We start from the raw sequence: 17,306 nt of genomic DNA on the forward strand, positions 1-17,306 counted from the left end.
AATGGAAAAAGGGTTTGGCAAAATATTTACAGAAATGATAAGTAAAACTTTATGTTTCAGTCAAATTGCTTAATATTAGTGAGTAATTTTTTTTTGATAATATATAATAAATTTTGAAGTTTATGTTCTTGAGAAATCTGATTAAATATACATTTCTCACCTATGTCCTCTGCTACAAAGATATAATTAAAGGACGCGATGCTGCTATGGATGGAATGATATTCAATGGAGAGTAGTTTTTCTTTGACTATATATGATACATTTGAATTTTATGTTCTTATGCACCGAGAAATTTTATTAAATATACATTTCTCTTCCATCCCTGCCCTCTCCTATAGGGGAATAATTAAAGGAGGCGTTGCTACTACGGATGGATTGATATTTAGTGTAGAGTAGTTTTTTTTAATAATAAAGAATACCTTTTGAATTATGTCTCACGATTTTCCTTTGCAACATCTAGTGTAATTGCTAGTATAATCTCCTTGTGAACTTGATTCTTTACACTTTGAATTTAAAGATAATAAATTAAAAAATTGATTTTTCTACTAATTTTTAAACTAATGATACTTAAAAAGAAATATTAAATTAATTTAATATATAATTCTTTTTGTTTATTAGATTGTTATATTATGATTTCTGATCCTATATTTCTATGGATGAAATATGTTAATGCATGAATTAATTTTCTTAAATAAAATTTTACCATGTTCACGAAAGCCCAGTGATTATATCAATTAAAAAAATCAACATAATTGACTAGTTATATTAATAAAAGAGAGTATCAAAACAATTCCATGAAACTTGTAGCAAACAAGATTTATTTGACCTAATGACCAAAAATGACTTTTGTCCATCAAAGGATCCAACGTTGACTATTGTGGACTTTTTGATTGTTGACACAAAGACATAAGCCAACAGGAGCCAGACATGAGGGAAATGACTAGTATGACCTTCTCCATCAGTATGGCATGCCCCTAGTGGAAAGCAGCTGAGTGAATGGAGCGGGACACCTAAAAATGAAATGCATAAAGAGTTTTGATCTCTGATGGAGGACTGACCAGACCGACTCTAACATTGCTCCAATGGGGGATGGTAGCTCCTTGGAGGTGCCAAGAACAGCAGATCTCTGGAGGAGCTAGACAGTGCCTTTTGTCCATTGGCTATGGAGTCATCATTTCGACAAACAACACGGGACTCTGACTTATTTATGAAACTGAAATGACCAAGAAATTGACTCAAACTTGACATTGAAATGACTCAAAAACTGACTTGACAGACTGAAACCAAACTGAAATAAAAATGGTATTTACAATGATAATGGAAGCAGCATTCATAAATCAGCAGTGGTACTGCTTGAGCAGCCGACCATTGATCGTCCCTCCAGGACAATCTTCCCCATTCATTTCCTTCAGAAGAAAGGCATTCTGACCCCTATATGCTGCAATCTTGAAAGGACCTTTCCAAAGATTTTCGAATTTTCCGTGCTTGCCTTTCTCTTCATTCCTTGCATCCCACTTCAACACCACATCATCCAACTGAAATTTATCTGCCTTTGCTTTTCTGTCATAGATTTTCTTTATTTTCTCCTGCAATTTGGATGTGTTCTTGAAAACTTCTTCTCTTGTTTGCTGCAAGTGGACCATTTGATTCAACCTTCTCTGCATGGGATCTTCTTCACTGTCGGCCTCCTGAAGAAGTCTGACTACCGAGCAGCAAGAGAGGTGGGAAATACTGTGTCAACTCCATAAACAATCTCAAACGGTGACATACCAATGGATTTTTTCTGACTGATCCGATTTGCCAAAGCGCATGGACCAACCTCTTATTCCAACTCTTTTTTTTATTTCCAACAGCTTCTTGATGATGTTGACCAATTATTTGTTTGAAGATTCCACCAATCCATTGCCTTGTGGATGATGGGCAGTTGAATGACCCAAAATGATGTGATACTTATGACAAAATTTCACCATCCTTTTTTATTTGAAAGTGTTTCATTATCGGTGATTAACTTATTTGGACAACCAAAGCGAGACAAGATGTTTATTTTCGAGAAATGAAATGATTACCATATCTGTAGCTTGTCTGATGGGAGCTGCCTCAATCCATTTTGTGAAATAGTTTGTCGTTGTAAGGATCCATCTATGTTGTCTGGAAGAAGCGGGATGAATTTCCCCAATGAAATCCAACCCCACTACTGGAAAGGAGCGCTCACCTCAATAGGCTTAAGTGGCAAAGGCTGTAATTTTTGTTTTCCTTCGAAAATTTGACATTTATGACAACGCTTGACCATCTTGTACACATCAGCAAACAGTGTAGGCCAATAATACCCTGCTCTCAAAATTGGTTCGTTGTTGACTTCCAAAAAAGGTGACCACCACACTCTCCTCCGTGGAAGTCCTCCATGACTTTATTTGCCTCCTCTTCCACCAAAAAATTCAACAAAATGCCACCAGGATCTTTCCAATACAGTGCAGAATTCAAAATGCAAAACTTGGCAGCCTTCAATTTGAGTGTTCTCGCTTTATTTCTAGTTATGTCGGGCGTGGTGATAGATTTTCAGCACATATATTATATCTGAATACCATGGGGACAAAGCAAACATTTCAGATACCTGAATTGACGTTCCTTCCTCATTCTCATCGAACATGGCAGCGATCAGATTTATGTCTAAAGCATGCAAGTTTGATTCGCCATTAACTTCGCCAATCCCTGTCCTTGACCAGCTTTGTGGGCTTTATTTCCACATCATATTCCAGCAAGGCTGCGATCCATTTGCCTCTTCTTCCTTCCGGATCGGTCTGCACTAAAACATCTTTTACAGCAGCGTTAGGAACATAGGCCAGAATGTGAGAATGTAGGATATATACCCGGAAATCCTTCAATGCCTTCACAAGTGCCAGGGCTTGCTTCTCAATTATGTTGTACTTTAAAGCTGCATCTCTTATAGCCCTGCTGAAGAATGCAATGGGTCTTTCATGATCATCTCTTTTCTGCAATAATACTGTTGCCATAGTGTGTTCAGAAGCAAATGAAAACAATATGAAATCCTGAGTGTAATCCGGGCTGACTAGAACTGGAGCTGAAGAAAGGGCCAATTTGACCAAATTGAAAGATTTACAGCCTCCTCTGTCCATTTTACTTGGTTTTCCTTCTTGGGCATGTTGGTCATCTCTCTTAAGTGTTCAGCAAGATTAGGTACAAAGCAACGCAGAAAATTCATCTTACCATTGAACGATTGTATCTCTTTTTTATTCCGGGGTAGATCGATTTGTTGAATTGCTTGCACACGTGCTGGGTCAATACGGATGCCATCCTTTGAAATGATGTGCCCAAGTAATTTGCCTTCCTCCATGGCGAACAAGCTCTTCTTAGGATTCAGCGATAGACCATATTTTCTGCACTTTTGAAAGACAGTTTTTAGATGATGCATGTGCTCTTCATCAGATTTGGAAAATACCGTCAAATCATCCAAGTACACCACCAAAAACACATCCTTCTCATTCGCAAAAGCCAAGTCCATTGCACGCTGAAATGTGGCACCTGCATTCTTTAAACCGAAAGGCATTTTGGCATAATGAAAGGTTCCCCATGGAGTGGTGAATGTTGTCTTGTCTCGGTCATCCTCATGGACAGAAATTTGGTTATATCCGGAATAACCATCAAGCAGTGACATACGAGATGCCCCCACTACTTGCTGAAGGATATGGTCCATTTTGGGCAGTGGATAGTTTGTCCTTCAATGAGACTTTATTTAGATTTCTGAAATCAATGCACAAGTGGATCTCACTTGTCTTCTTTCGTACGGGCACCAAGTTAGAGATCCAATCTGAAAATCTGATGGGCACAATGATACCTGACTTGTACAACCTGTTTACCTCTTTTTCAATAGATGGCAGCAACTTTGGATTTATCCTTCTCAGCTTCTGTCTAAATGGTTTTTGATTGGGCTTGATGGGTATTGTGTGCTGAATAATATTGGTATCATAGGTCTTTAAATCAGAATAGTCCCAAGCAAACACATCTGCAAATGAGGCCATCAAACTGATATATTTGTCCTTGATCTTTGGCGGTAATGCTTTAGACAATTTTACCAACTTAGGATTGGCAGCTGTTCCGATGTTGACCTCTTCTACACCCTTCTCTAATGTTGTAATCTTGGCTTGCGGCTACATCATCCTGATCAAAAAGTTCTTCTAGAGGTATCAAGCCTTTAGGAATGATGTTATTCTTCAGCTGCAACACGTCCATTTCATTGATCTGCACTTCATCTGTACCATTCCCTTTGCCATCGTCGTTTTCTACATCAATTGAGGTTTCTTTGAACTTGCCTTTGTTTAGCAGAAAATCCTTAATCTCCTCATCATCTTGAAACACTTGCCAATATCGTTGATTGTCTGGAATGGTTGGACGATGCTTGACATGGATTTCAAATTTATTGTTGGAGTTCATGGGGATCTTCAAACTGCTTGCTGCCTTGGCAAGAGCATCAGCAATACTATTTTGTATACGAGGCACACATGTCAAGGTGTATTCTGAAAATAACTTTAAGATGTCTAAAACTGCATTACGATAGGCCCGCATCCTAGGATGTTTTGCTTGATACTCACCTCTGACCTGCTTTATTACCAATTCAGAGTCGCCATATACCGAAATCCATTTTGCATTCAGCTTTCTAAGAATCTTCAGGCCAGAAATCAGAGCTTCATACTCAGCTTCATTGTTTGAACACTCAAAGTCCAACTTGTAAGAGCAAACCCTCACGCTGCTAGGCACTTTGTTTGGGGCAGAGAAAGGCTCTGTACCCAAATTCCAATTCCAAGCGCCATCATTTCCTACTGCTCCATCAAAATCCATGGTCCACAAGCCTTCTTCCTCCTCGTGTAAGTGCTAGAAATCTGTTTGTTGTGCCTTTTCTGCTTGTTGTCCATTACTTTCAGTTGATTGCCCAACATTTTCCTGCTTTTCTTATCCTTCTTTCTTCAAAATTTCTCTGAAATTTTCTGTTATTTCCGGAATTTCATCTACTTCTACTATCTAACTATCTATAACATTTAAACTATCTGAAAAACAAAACAAGAGACTCTAAATCTATATGTACATAGTTAATAGGATGATTTATAGGTTTCTCCTTGCTTGTGATCATATATTTCATTTTTTGTTCTCAATATAATTTCCTCATTTTTCCAAACACCGGGATTGTTGCATAGGAGAAATCCAGCTGTAGTCCCTTTCAATTTCGCTACCCAAGACCTCGAAAGAAGCATGCCAAACCTTGGAGGAATATCTCCTACCACCACATCCATCAAAACATTTTTCATGGGAAGCTGATCCAAACTCACAACTAAGTCTTTGATGAGTCCTATACATCTTACTCTGCTGGAATCGAATGAATAGAGATCATGATATTTCTGGGTGATGTCCAGACCAAGCTTATCCATGATAGCCTTGGGCATGAGATTGTGAGAAGCTCCAGAATCGAACATGGCATTGTGTAACACAAAATCATGCAATCGTAAACAGATATATAAGAGTGGCACATCGCTATCAGGAGACTCACCATTCGATGTTGGTCCAAAAATCATTTCAGGCTAATCATCTTCTACATTTACCATGTCAGACATTGGGTCCAAATTCAACATCTTAGATATTTGTCCTCTATAACTGTTGTTCTTCATTATTTCAGTCAAGGGGATGGATACCTTTAACTTAGAAATCTCATTCTCTAAGCTAAAAGCGGAGCCTTTTCTACCTCTTTGACTGGGATCCTTCTTTTCTTTTTCTTTTGATGTAGCTTGTTGCTGTGATTGTTCTGCTGATTTTGATTTGCTGCTCTCCGGACCAACCGCCTTTTTTCCTTTTCTTTATGTAGCTAATGAATCATTCTTTGTTGTTTTAACCTCCTCCTTTTTCTGAATTGGTTTGGCCAGCACATCTCTGTTTCTAAGTGAATATTGCTGCTGCTGTGCGGACAGAGCATTCATATACCCCCTTTGATACTCCTCTGATTCCTCTTCTAAAACAGTGTCGCTAGCTAGAATGAAATTTGTGTCTTGGTGTGCAGCTGAACTCACTGCACACTCTTCTTCTTCGGTAATGTAAGTAGGCAGCTCATCTGGAGTAAAGAGGTGGTTTTCTTCGCCTATTACATTCCCGTCCTCATCTGACTCCGGTCCATGCACAAAATTCTACTGCAAAGGTGTTTGTACCAGCTGTTGTGTTGTCTGCTCTTGGGTTCGCTGATCTCTCTGTCTTATTCTATATTGTGGCTGCTGCTGGCCACGGAAGTTAGGATTCCTAACTTGTGGCTCAGGCTTGTCGAGCTTCACCCTTTCAAGCATCTGCTCTACCTTTTTGAGTAGTTGATCCATTGAAGAAGACTCTTCTTTCACAGTGATTTTCTTTTCTGCTTTCGCTCTAGCTCTTTTGGACAGCAGATTTGCTTCAACGCTAACTACAATTTTCTGCATGTCTTCCATTGTGGCCGGTTCTCTCTCTCTTAATTGGTAGGCCATGTCAGCATCAAAACCATCTGGAAACTTCATCATAGCTAGTCCTACAGGTGGCTTTAGATGATCTGGAATTTCGTTATAGACTGCATTAAATCTAACACAATAATCTTGGACTAACTCACCAGCGTTTCGTTTGATTTGTTCATATTCGGCCAGAATTTGAAGGGGATTCTTTTTCACTTCCCACCGGTTTAAAAATTGTCTTTGTAGTTCAGCCAAGGTAGTGATACTTGCTGTCGGCAAACCTCTGAACCATTTCCTCACATCACCTGCAAATGTCTGTACAAAGAGCCTCATTGCCACATTCTCCGCATCGATCTCATGAAGTTCATAGAAGTCTGCCATTTTGTCTACATGTTGCTGAGCAGTAATGTTGTTAGGAGTGCCATCAAAAAATGGGATTTTACTTTGATAATCCGTTGGCATATCATCTAGAACTTGGGGCAGAACAAGGGGTGCGAAACGGGCAGCCATCATTCTCGGTGGATTTGGCCTTGGAGGTGTTGGAGGAGTGTGAACAGTTTGTAAGGGCTTGCAACTGGATTTTGGGCCTATGTTGCAATATAATTATCAATTAACCTATTAGCTTTTTCTGTTTCGAGGTCTACAAGAAATTGCGGATTGGGACAGTATAATCAACAGCCCTTTCAAATTTAGACTCAAACAATGATATCTCAAACCATTCGTCAAACTCAAGCTCTTCAAGATACTCAAAAATGTCGGGACATGAATGGGATTTGAACACGGGAGTTATGGTGCTTTCTTGACGAAGGAGTTTCGGGATCAAATTGGGGTTTTCGTAGATATGAGGAGGATCCGGGTCTGGATTGGCTCTGGTATATCGTCTCGAAGCCAGCGTGTTATTGAGAAAAGTCACAGGACACAACCAACTTACTCAGCCTTTCCAATCCTAAGCTCATCATCCGAAAGCTTAGAATTATTATGAAACAAGGGGATTTGATTTCAGTTTTTCCCCAGTGGAGTCGCCACTATGTTAGCACCTAAATCTGCCTTAGGCTGAAGGAAGGAAAAAATTAGGGTAACCACAAACCACGCTCAGTCTGGTAGCTAGCCCTACCAGAGCAGGAGAGGGCTCTCTCCGAGTCACGCTCAGTGAATATATAAGCAAAAACGGTCTGAGATGACTTACAGTGAAATATTGATCTTAGGCTAGTAAGTGAATAGGGATACAAGAAACCATTTTCATGAATGACCGAGCTTCTGGGATGGTATGGGACCAACGGTCAGCAAAGAACAGAGAATTTAATACAAAGGCACAGATTATTCTGTGAGGCAAGGTAGGTGGAAAATGTAGCAATTTAGTTTGAGGTAACGCGGAATGAATAGATTGCTGAAGAAAGTGAAAAGGGCATAGTTACATGAATCCTTTTCAACAGAAGAAAAACACTGAACATGAAATTTTCCCACAGGCAGAGCAATAAAATTGAATTCTACCTAATCTCACTCAGAAAATTTCACTAGAAATGAACATGACTTGAATTATAAAACATAACGAAATACATATGAAAACATAAGATACACATTTGCTACACTCACAACCACAAGAATCTCATGAAACAGAGCTATTGCCTTTCATTAATTCTCTATCAAAAATACACAGTGAAGAAACAAAGTTTCTTTCCCACAGCCTCCCAGAAGTTACAAGCCAACCAACCCTTTGCAAATAACTTGCATACAATATATAGAATGTGTAAGGAAGAGATAGAACGCCCAAGGGTTGGGGAGTTACTCGAATCATTGCAAAATGGAGATGGAGAGCTAACCATCAGCTACAGGTGCAGCGCTACAAACATGACATTTGGCTTGGGTGACCGTTTTCCTTCCTTCACCACTTGGATGGAAGCCAATCTGGAGAAAAAAACACTTTAAATGCCGCCTTTAGTGCCAAAAAACTGAAGTGTAGATGAGTGGGCCCACTTGGAGAAGTCGCGAACCGAAATTTCACAAAATGGAAGCAAATTGGGCAATTTTTCCTCTATGCACCGTGCTACTTTGGGGTCTGTTTTGGGGCACTTCCAGGTGTCCAAAATGTGCCCAAGTGGGCTTGTTGGAAATTCTGTCCTGTCTACATTCTAACCCTACTAGAATTTTTGAATTTGGTGCTCATTTGCCCCTCCAAATATTCATTCTCCCAAGACTGCTTCCTGTGTGTCAAAAAAGTGGCGGAGAGGCCATTTTGGGTGTTTTTGACCTTTTGGAGACTCATTGTTATAGACATTTTTGTGCCCTACAACTCCAAGCATGAAATGTCCATAAACCAAGGGCTCCTAAGTCCCTAAAAGTGTTGTTCTAACCCCTAAAGGAACAAGGTCAACAGATTACAGCTTCTCCCAGAAGTTCTCCACCAGAAACTGCTCAGAATTGGTCAAAACAGGATCATTTCAGCTGCTCCACTGGCTAGGTGCATTGCATTGCACCTAAATACACTGTGAGGGTGTGTTGCCTTTCAAAAGTCCCTTATGTGGGGTGCGATGGTGAGAAATGACAAATGGCAGTGTCATTCCCAGGTGGAGAGACAATGGAAGCTTCCAGAATCTTCTCCTGTGACACTTGCCTCACTGAATTCGACCAAGGATGAGTAAGAGGCCTTCAGTCTCCAAGTGGAAGCAAGAACTGACAGAGAGAAGACACTAATCAAATCACAAGCTGACTCATCCTCCTTACAGATATCTATATATGGATCCCTCATCCCAGAGATCCAGGGGCTGGAATTTTGCATATTGTAAGGAATTGATGTTGGTTTCTAGAGACAAAACATCAGATTGTTGGGTGATTTATGCTTTGTTTGAGGTGAAGAGGGGCTTCTTTGCTGGGAGGTTGATGCTGGGTCGGAACCACTGGTTGTAACTCCTCCTGGATCTTTTCTTGTTTATCAATAAAGACTATTTGAGTTTTCCTCCATGCTTTTGTATCATTGATGCTTGTTACATTTTGTATGGTTAACTTAAATCTGATCCTAAGTTATTTATGAATATAGATCCATGTCTTTGTATAGTGCTCTTCTTCTATGATCTTACAGGTACTTTGTGAAGCTGGACAAGTAGGGGAGCAGGTAGCTGGATACTATCAAAGAAGAGAGGGATTGGATCAAAGGATTAGCGCAAGACACAGGTTGGTTCTTTCTATTCCTCTCTATTTATAATTCATAAAGGAAATACAAAAGTAGTTTTTCTCTGTTTGTTTCTAAGGCAGCTGTCACACCTTAGTGGGATAGAGCAGTTCTAAATAGACACTTTTCCCGGTAACAAAATGGCAACTCCACTAGGGAATGTCTAATTAGTTTGTTTGTGTATCTCTCTGTTGTTTGTTTCATAAACTTATAAGTAGCTTTCGAATTGCATTTGCCATAACAAATGCAAAGTAGATAACTGATGCTTCAATCCATTCATTGGATCTGTCTATGATTTAAACAGCTAATTCACAAACTATCTGATTGCCCTTGTGATAGCTCTTAGATCCTCCTTAGATCTACCCTTGATTGTTGCATTACTGATTGCTTTTTACTCGGCCAAAAACCAAGGACTGAACTGCAAACTGTGACCCGGAACCCGGACAGAGTCTCGTTTTTGGCCCAGCGCAGATACTGTTCAGAGATCCTGAATTTCAGTGCACTTCCCGAAGGGGCAACCTGCGTTGCATTTCAGATTCTCTGTGTTACAGGTGCGCTAATCAGACTAGCTCTGTGCAGCTGTGGTTCTTGTGCTTCATTCTTTCCAGTTCTATCCCTGAATTTTGCTGCCTGTGATCAATATATGTCTGTTTGAAACCTCTTTTCCTTGCTGTTATTCCGCCTCCTTTGTACAAAAGAACTGTAGATGTTTTTGTGTGTTTGTTGAGTCGTTTACAGTTTTCCATTGCAAAAGTAGAATAGTCGTACTGTCATCCTTTGATTTGAATCTGTCGCAAGTGTCGATTTCGATCATAGGAGAAAGTTTGATTGCTGTTGATGGTCGATTATACTGTTACTATTGCCTTTGGTCTGAATTTGCAATTTTCTAGTGTCAAGAACGAGTGTTCATTTCAAAATCGTAAGGTGTCGTAATCATCTCTGTTTTTTGATTTCGAAAAAAGAGCTTGTTTATATTTGTCGCTTGAAAAGAAATTCAGATTTGTACATCAACTTTCTTTTTAGCATCAATACTAAGAAAGTCGAAAACAAATACATGCATGTGCATTTGCATATAGACAGTCTGTTTGGCTTGATTTAGGAAAGTGCATTTACAGTGTGCTCTTTGCTCTTTGTGAAAAGATTGTGTCTTTCTTTTCCCCTTGTAGCTAGGATTTTCATTGCACAAAAGAGATAAAAGTTTGTTTATCATCTTTAGATTGCATTTTAGGAATTACATCTACATCTCGTGGTGAACCCAAAAGGAAAACTTCATAAACAAGATCAACTTAAAATAAATTCAATGAATCTAACAACGCTTTGGAACTTAACGCACAACATTTAGAGGTCTAGGCTAGAGACGTATTCCGGCGTCGTAAAGCCTGGTAACTGTTGTCCTCACTGATGGTTGGGTGATTCCTCCACTTTGAGATGATAAGTGCCAGTACGGACTTGTGCTCCCACGTACCGTCGAGTATATTTTGGGAGACCCCTATAGGCTTAAATCCTTTATCCATAGGAAGCCATGTCTGCCGCCCTATTGATCGCAATGCACTGAACACAGCATTCGGGAAGATTGACTGTCGTACTGTAAAAAGTATTCTGCAGTTTTGCGATTGGTTTGGTACTCCCTCTACCTAGACTTCCAGAGTAGTCCCTTTCATTCCTTTTCAGACTCCTTAACGGAAAAGGTCCATCTGAGCACTTGTCACTTCAGGCTCATTAAAAATTGAAGGAGACTAGAGTCATCTTTTGTTTTTTCTCGACTCTTAAAAACTGAAAAAACAAGTTGTGTCAAAGCGTCTAAAATTCATTTAATTCGGAAACATACTTCCCCTTTATTTTAGTTGATCGAGTAATCCGCAATCGTGGAAGAAAGTCAATTGAAACCCCGTCGTTCGCGGAGGCTTACGAGTCAACCGTCTTTGTCTCCGGAATCGAAGCCAGTACGGACAAAGCGAACTCGTTTAACCGGTTCCAAATCTCCTATTAAAGTTAGAACAAGTGTTCCAACGACATCAGAGACTCCGGTTACTCGAAACATTTTTGGAATCCCTGCCTATATAGAAGAAGTTCAGTAGCCACAGAAGGACAGTGATACTGATCTTAGTCTGAGAGTAAACACTTGTGTTACCGAACCAGTTCCCTCTACAACTGATTCGGAGAGTCTTGCTCTTCAAACATCTGTCGCTGCTGATTTCACCCCTTCTTCGGCACCAGAAATATTTTACGGACCTGACGGTCTTCCCCTTCCACCTGGTCTGATTGCCATAGAAGAAATTGTAGAAGATCCTCAAACAAGTACTCCAACGCACTTTGGAGTCGGGATCACTCTATATCCTTCTTCGTCAGAAGTTAGTCTACCACCAGCAGAAGCTCCTGTAGAATCGCTAGGTAATCTTTTGGATAGACTACAAATGTCTGAACAACCGTCAACATCTAGGACTGTGTCGTCTGACACAGCGACGGCAGAACTTCTTGCTATCACTCCGACAATGTTCGCCGGTATACCATCTGTCCCGACTAGCTCTCAACCGCTAGAAGGAGCCCACTCAGGGGCTATTTCGACAGTATGGTATGTTCCTGTTTGTTCATCCGGAATAATATCCGGAAACTCTTATGTTGAGTCTCAACAAATTGATCCATTTGGAAGTCAATTTGGGCAGTCCGGCCCCCAAGGGAAAAATATTCCCTTGAGTTCTGGATTACCACCGTATGGGGGGCAGTATGCCCTTTCATTATCCCCTCCAGGAGGATATCCGTACGTGAGTTCACAACAACATTCATGTTATACTGGAATTACCTCAAGCGGTTGGGTACCTATACTACCTCAACAACCAAGAGTTGTATATTCAATGCAACAATGCGTACCTATGTCGAATATCCCGACTACGCCAGCTATTGTGACAGTGTCGCAAGTTCAAGCGCTGCCTGTTGTATGCCAACCTCAAGTTTCTCAGGTTGTAATGCAACAGCCCCTTGACCCTGCGACTCAACCATAATCGCCGACTAGCGGGATGACACAAGTTCAGACGGGTACAATTACCCCTCATCTTGGTCAAACTGTTAGTATCGGTCAACAGCACATGGCTTCACAACCATGGCTAGTACAATACCAACAACCGCAATTCCAACAAGTATACCAAGGTTCTGAGCAACAAATCTTTGCTAATAGTGGGCAGCCGTACATTCAAAACAGTCAAAATCAACCATTTTACAATGGTCATGTCCACCAACCTTACCAAACATACCAGCATCAAATGCATTATGCCGGTATGCAAAGACCAACTGCTCAGGCAATCCCATCTTACCCTGGGTATGCTTCACCTAACCTGAATCAGCAGTTACCCTTTGTGGCAACTTTAGAGTTATCTGATTTAAATCGGTTAACAAACGATCCAATCGCTTATGCCCCTTGGTGGCCAGCGATTCCGCATAAACTTCCATCGGATATTCCTAAATTTAATGGAAATCTGGGTGAAGATCCATCGAATCATGTGATGACCTTTCATCTGTGGTGTTCATCAAACACCCTAAATGATGATTCGATAAGACTTCGCCTCTTTCAGAGGACATTGACGGGTCCAGCGGCAAAATGGTACATCGAATTGCCTAGAGCTTCGTTCGACAACTTCAGTACCTTAGCCACAACCTTCTTAACCCATTTTCAATTACCAATAAGGTACGAAACGGGAACAGAACTTCTTACCAATTTCAAACAGACAACGGCCACTCATATATCTGATCATATACATGAGTGGCGACGTTGTCGTAGAATGGTAAAAACGTATGTCCCCGATCAGCTATTAGCTGAATGGTTTATCAAGTCATTACTGCCTTCCATCACGGAAGATGTGGCGAAGGGGGGAGTCGTAACAGAAGAGCAAGTTATCGCTCATGCGCAATATCTGGATTTGATTTATACTCAGTCCGGCACGCTCTACGATAAAATACCTGACGCCCCTAGACCGGAATTCTCAATTCCTCCTCCTCCTAAATCGAACAATGACTCTCATGTCGGCGATGGCGTGATTGGCACAACAGACACGAAATCGACAAAGGCTACATCCAAAAAGGCCCGTAAGATTTCAAGTCAAAATGCAAAGGATGAACTTCTTGCTTCGGAAGTAAATGCCGTATCGACAGATAAAGGCAAAGAAACCAAACAACCAGGGAGCAAGAAAAAAGGCAAAGGGAAGAAGAAGAAACAGGAGGAATCATCACCTGAAAAATCTTCTTCAAACCCTCCTGGAGATAGGAAACCAAAAAATCCATGCTTTATATGTGATGAGGATCATTGGACCGTGAATTGTCCACACAGGGCTGAGCTTAAGAAATTCTTCAAGAATTCGAAAACCTCCGCAGTGTTAACTGATCCGTTTCCAAATCCAGGAACAAATCTGGTTGAAAGTGGAAATGCTTCCCCGTCTCAAGTGCTAATGTTGTCGGTTTCAAAACAGAAAAATGATGCTTTGATATCGACAAGGAACAAGGATTATGGGAATCCACAGCTGTCGAATAACAAGGATAAAGATCAACCAAGTAGTTCGACAACAACTTCGACAGAAGTTGTGCCACCTACCATTCCTGAATTGACGATAAAACCGCCAAAGGGAGTAGTACACAAGTCGACATTTAATCCCCGCGCTAGAGCGGCACAACATTATAACATAGTGGAAGATTTGGCCCAATCGCCATCCGCTATGTCGACTCTTGAAGTACTACAAAATTGCCCATCCCAAAGGCAGGCTTTATTATCGGCCATTGGTGGGATTGACCCAAAGGATTCCAATCTTGTATCCTTCGATCATAAAGGATACGATCCTCAATTACCAGCTCAACTAGCTTTCCTTGTTCAAGTGAAAGCCCTCAACAAAACTGTTCATCGAACGATTATTGATGAGGGGGCATCTACATGCATTATGTCGATGAGTTGCTGGAAAACTTTAGGATCTCCAACCTTGTCGCGATCTTCGACGACATTAAAAGCATTCGACGGAAGGACATATACCCCATATGGTATCCTAAGTAACTTGAAAGTTGAACTAGGAGGGAAAACGGTAGAAATAGATGTTGAAGTCATCGATGGGAATCTTGATTACAACATCCTACTAGGAAGACCATGGATATATGCCATGGCAGCTGTTGTGTCGACATATTTTAGAAAGATTGCATTTCCCTTTCAAGGAGGGATTACAATCGTCGATCAACAAAACTTCCTCCCCAATGGTTCTCAAGTTACTGGAAGCCCCCATTAGCTTCAGAATATCGGAGTAGGCCTACTAAAAGATCCTATACTAATGGGAACTTTCGCTCTTCCACCTCCAATCAATCTGGCAGAAGTAGTGTCGATAGGAACCTGCAACATGATATCTTCTAAAAAGATCTCAGAAAACGATATCGACATGGATCATGCAGTGGTTTTTCCCCCAAGCCCAATGGAAATATTGTAGCAATCAATGTTCCTAGCATGGGAGGCAAACCCAAATCAACGCTCATCAAGCGTTTGGATAGATAGGTCTAGATAATATGGTACCCCTTCAGATCCTTGGTCGCGAGTGCATGTCACCGACGAAGGAATTGTCCAATCTATGGTAATTGAAGGGACACCATGGAATGATTCCCACCATCGTTCCCTTCTTCCGGATTGTGGAGAAGATAATCAAAATGACCTGTATCATCCTTCAGTTTTTGAATTCCTATCAAATACTGTAAACACGGTGGATTCCGAGCGAAACTTGTCCAATATTGAAGAGACTATCACCATAAATATCTCGACCAAAACAGATGTTGTAGAGAATATTCATGTCGGCAAATGTTGTTCTCCTTCAGAACTAGAAATATACAACGCTCTTTTTCGCGAATTCAGAGATGTCTTTGCTTGGTCATATGATGAAATGCCAGGCATTGACTCGAGTATCGTTGAACACGAAATTAAGATGTATCCAGATGTCAAACCAGTACGACAACGGCTACAGCAGGTGCACCCCAAGAAAGCCACTGCCATTAAGGCAGAAGTTGAAAAACTCCTCCATGCTGGTTTCATCTACCCGGTTCCTCTAACCGATTGGGTATCGAATATTGTCCTGTTATGAAAAAACAAGGAACAATTAGAGTGTGCATCGATTATAGGGATGTAAATCAAGCTTGTCCAAAGGACAACTACCCTACACCCTTCATTGACCAGATAATTGATGAATGCGCCGGATGCGAAATCTTTTCATTCATGGATGGATTCTCCGGGTATAATCAAATAAATATCCGCCCACAAGACCAGTCAAAGACTGCATTTATTTGTCCGTGGGGCACATTCGCATATCGAAAATTACCCTTTGGATTAAAGAACGCAGGGGCGACATTTCAGAGGGCAATGAATTATGCCTTCCATGACATCAAAAACATCATTCAACCATACCTCGACGACCTTCCGGCTCATTCGCAAAAGCGGACTGATCACCCGCAGCATTTAAGAGCGATATTTCTACGTTGCCGACACTACAAGATACGACTCAATCCACACAAATGTGTATTTTGCGTCAGTTCTGGTCGTTTACTTGGCTTTGTAGTCTCGAAGGACGGGATTCGTCTCGACCCATGTAAGGTCCAGGCAATCATAAATTTGCCTCCACCTTCGAATTTGCTTCAGATTCAGAAACTCCAAGGGAAAGCAAACTTTCTGAGGAGGTTCATTCCAAATTACGCCGAACTTGCTAAAGGTTATACACGTCTTTTGAAAAAGGAGGTACCCTTTGTCTGGGATCAGGTTGCGCAAGCTTCCTTTGATGCTTTAAAAGATTCCCTAATGAAAGCATCATTAATGTACGCCCCTGATTATCAAAAAGATTTTAACCTGTATATGGTTGCAGCAGATACGACCATCGCAATGGTTTTAGTTCAAGAAGTCGATGGAATTGAACATCCTATATATTATTTAAGTAAAAACTTAAATGATACAGAAAGCAAGTATTCGTACGTTGAAAAGCTAGCACTCGCAGCTGTTCAAGCGATACAGAGATTTTGACACTATGTCCTCTTTCGGAAAACTACCATTCTGTCAGATTGCAACCCCATGACTTATATATTGTCGCGACAGTTGCTGGGGGGAAATACTCAAAATGGATAGCAATCCTACAAGAGTTTGATCTGGAATTTGTAAAATCCAAGTCAAAGAAAGCTCTAGTTTTCGCAGAATTATTGTGCGATCTCCCATCGTCGTCCAACGATGACACATCCGAAGAAACAATCGTGGACGAAAATTTGTTTCTGATATCTACAAGCAATGAGTGGTATGGGGATATAATCATTTATCTCCAAACCCAAAAATATAGGCCCAACACCTCCCACTCTGAACAAAAACGTATTCGATACCAAGCAAAAGACTACATGATCGTCGGTGATACACTTTACCGTCGCGGTATCGATACAGTTCTGAGAAGGTGCCTCACCCATGAGGAGGCCGAAAAAGTCCTGAATGATTGTCATTCAGGTGCGTGTGGGGGACATCAATCTGGATATGCTACGGCACAAAAAATCTTACAAGCAGGATACTTCTGGCCAACAATGTTCAAAGATTGCATAACCGCAGTCAGAAATTGCCATGCTTGTCAAATTTTCGATAGCAAAACCAGAAGACCACCCGCACCTCTGCAACCAATAGTTGTTGTTGGGCC

The sequence above is a fragment of the Pinus tabuliformis genome, chromosome 7, assembly GCF_031772625.1.
Source record: "Pinus tabuliformis cultivar Carrire ecotype Pingquan chromosome 7, CPIR1, whole genome shotgun sequence".
Classification (NCBI taxonomy): domain Eukaryota; kingdom Viridiplantae; phylum Streptophyta; class Pinopsida; order Pinales; family Pinaceae; genus Pinus; species Pinus tabuliformis.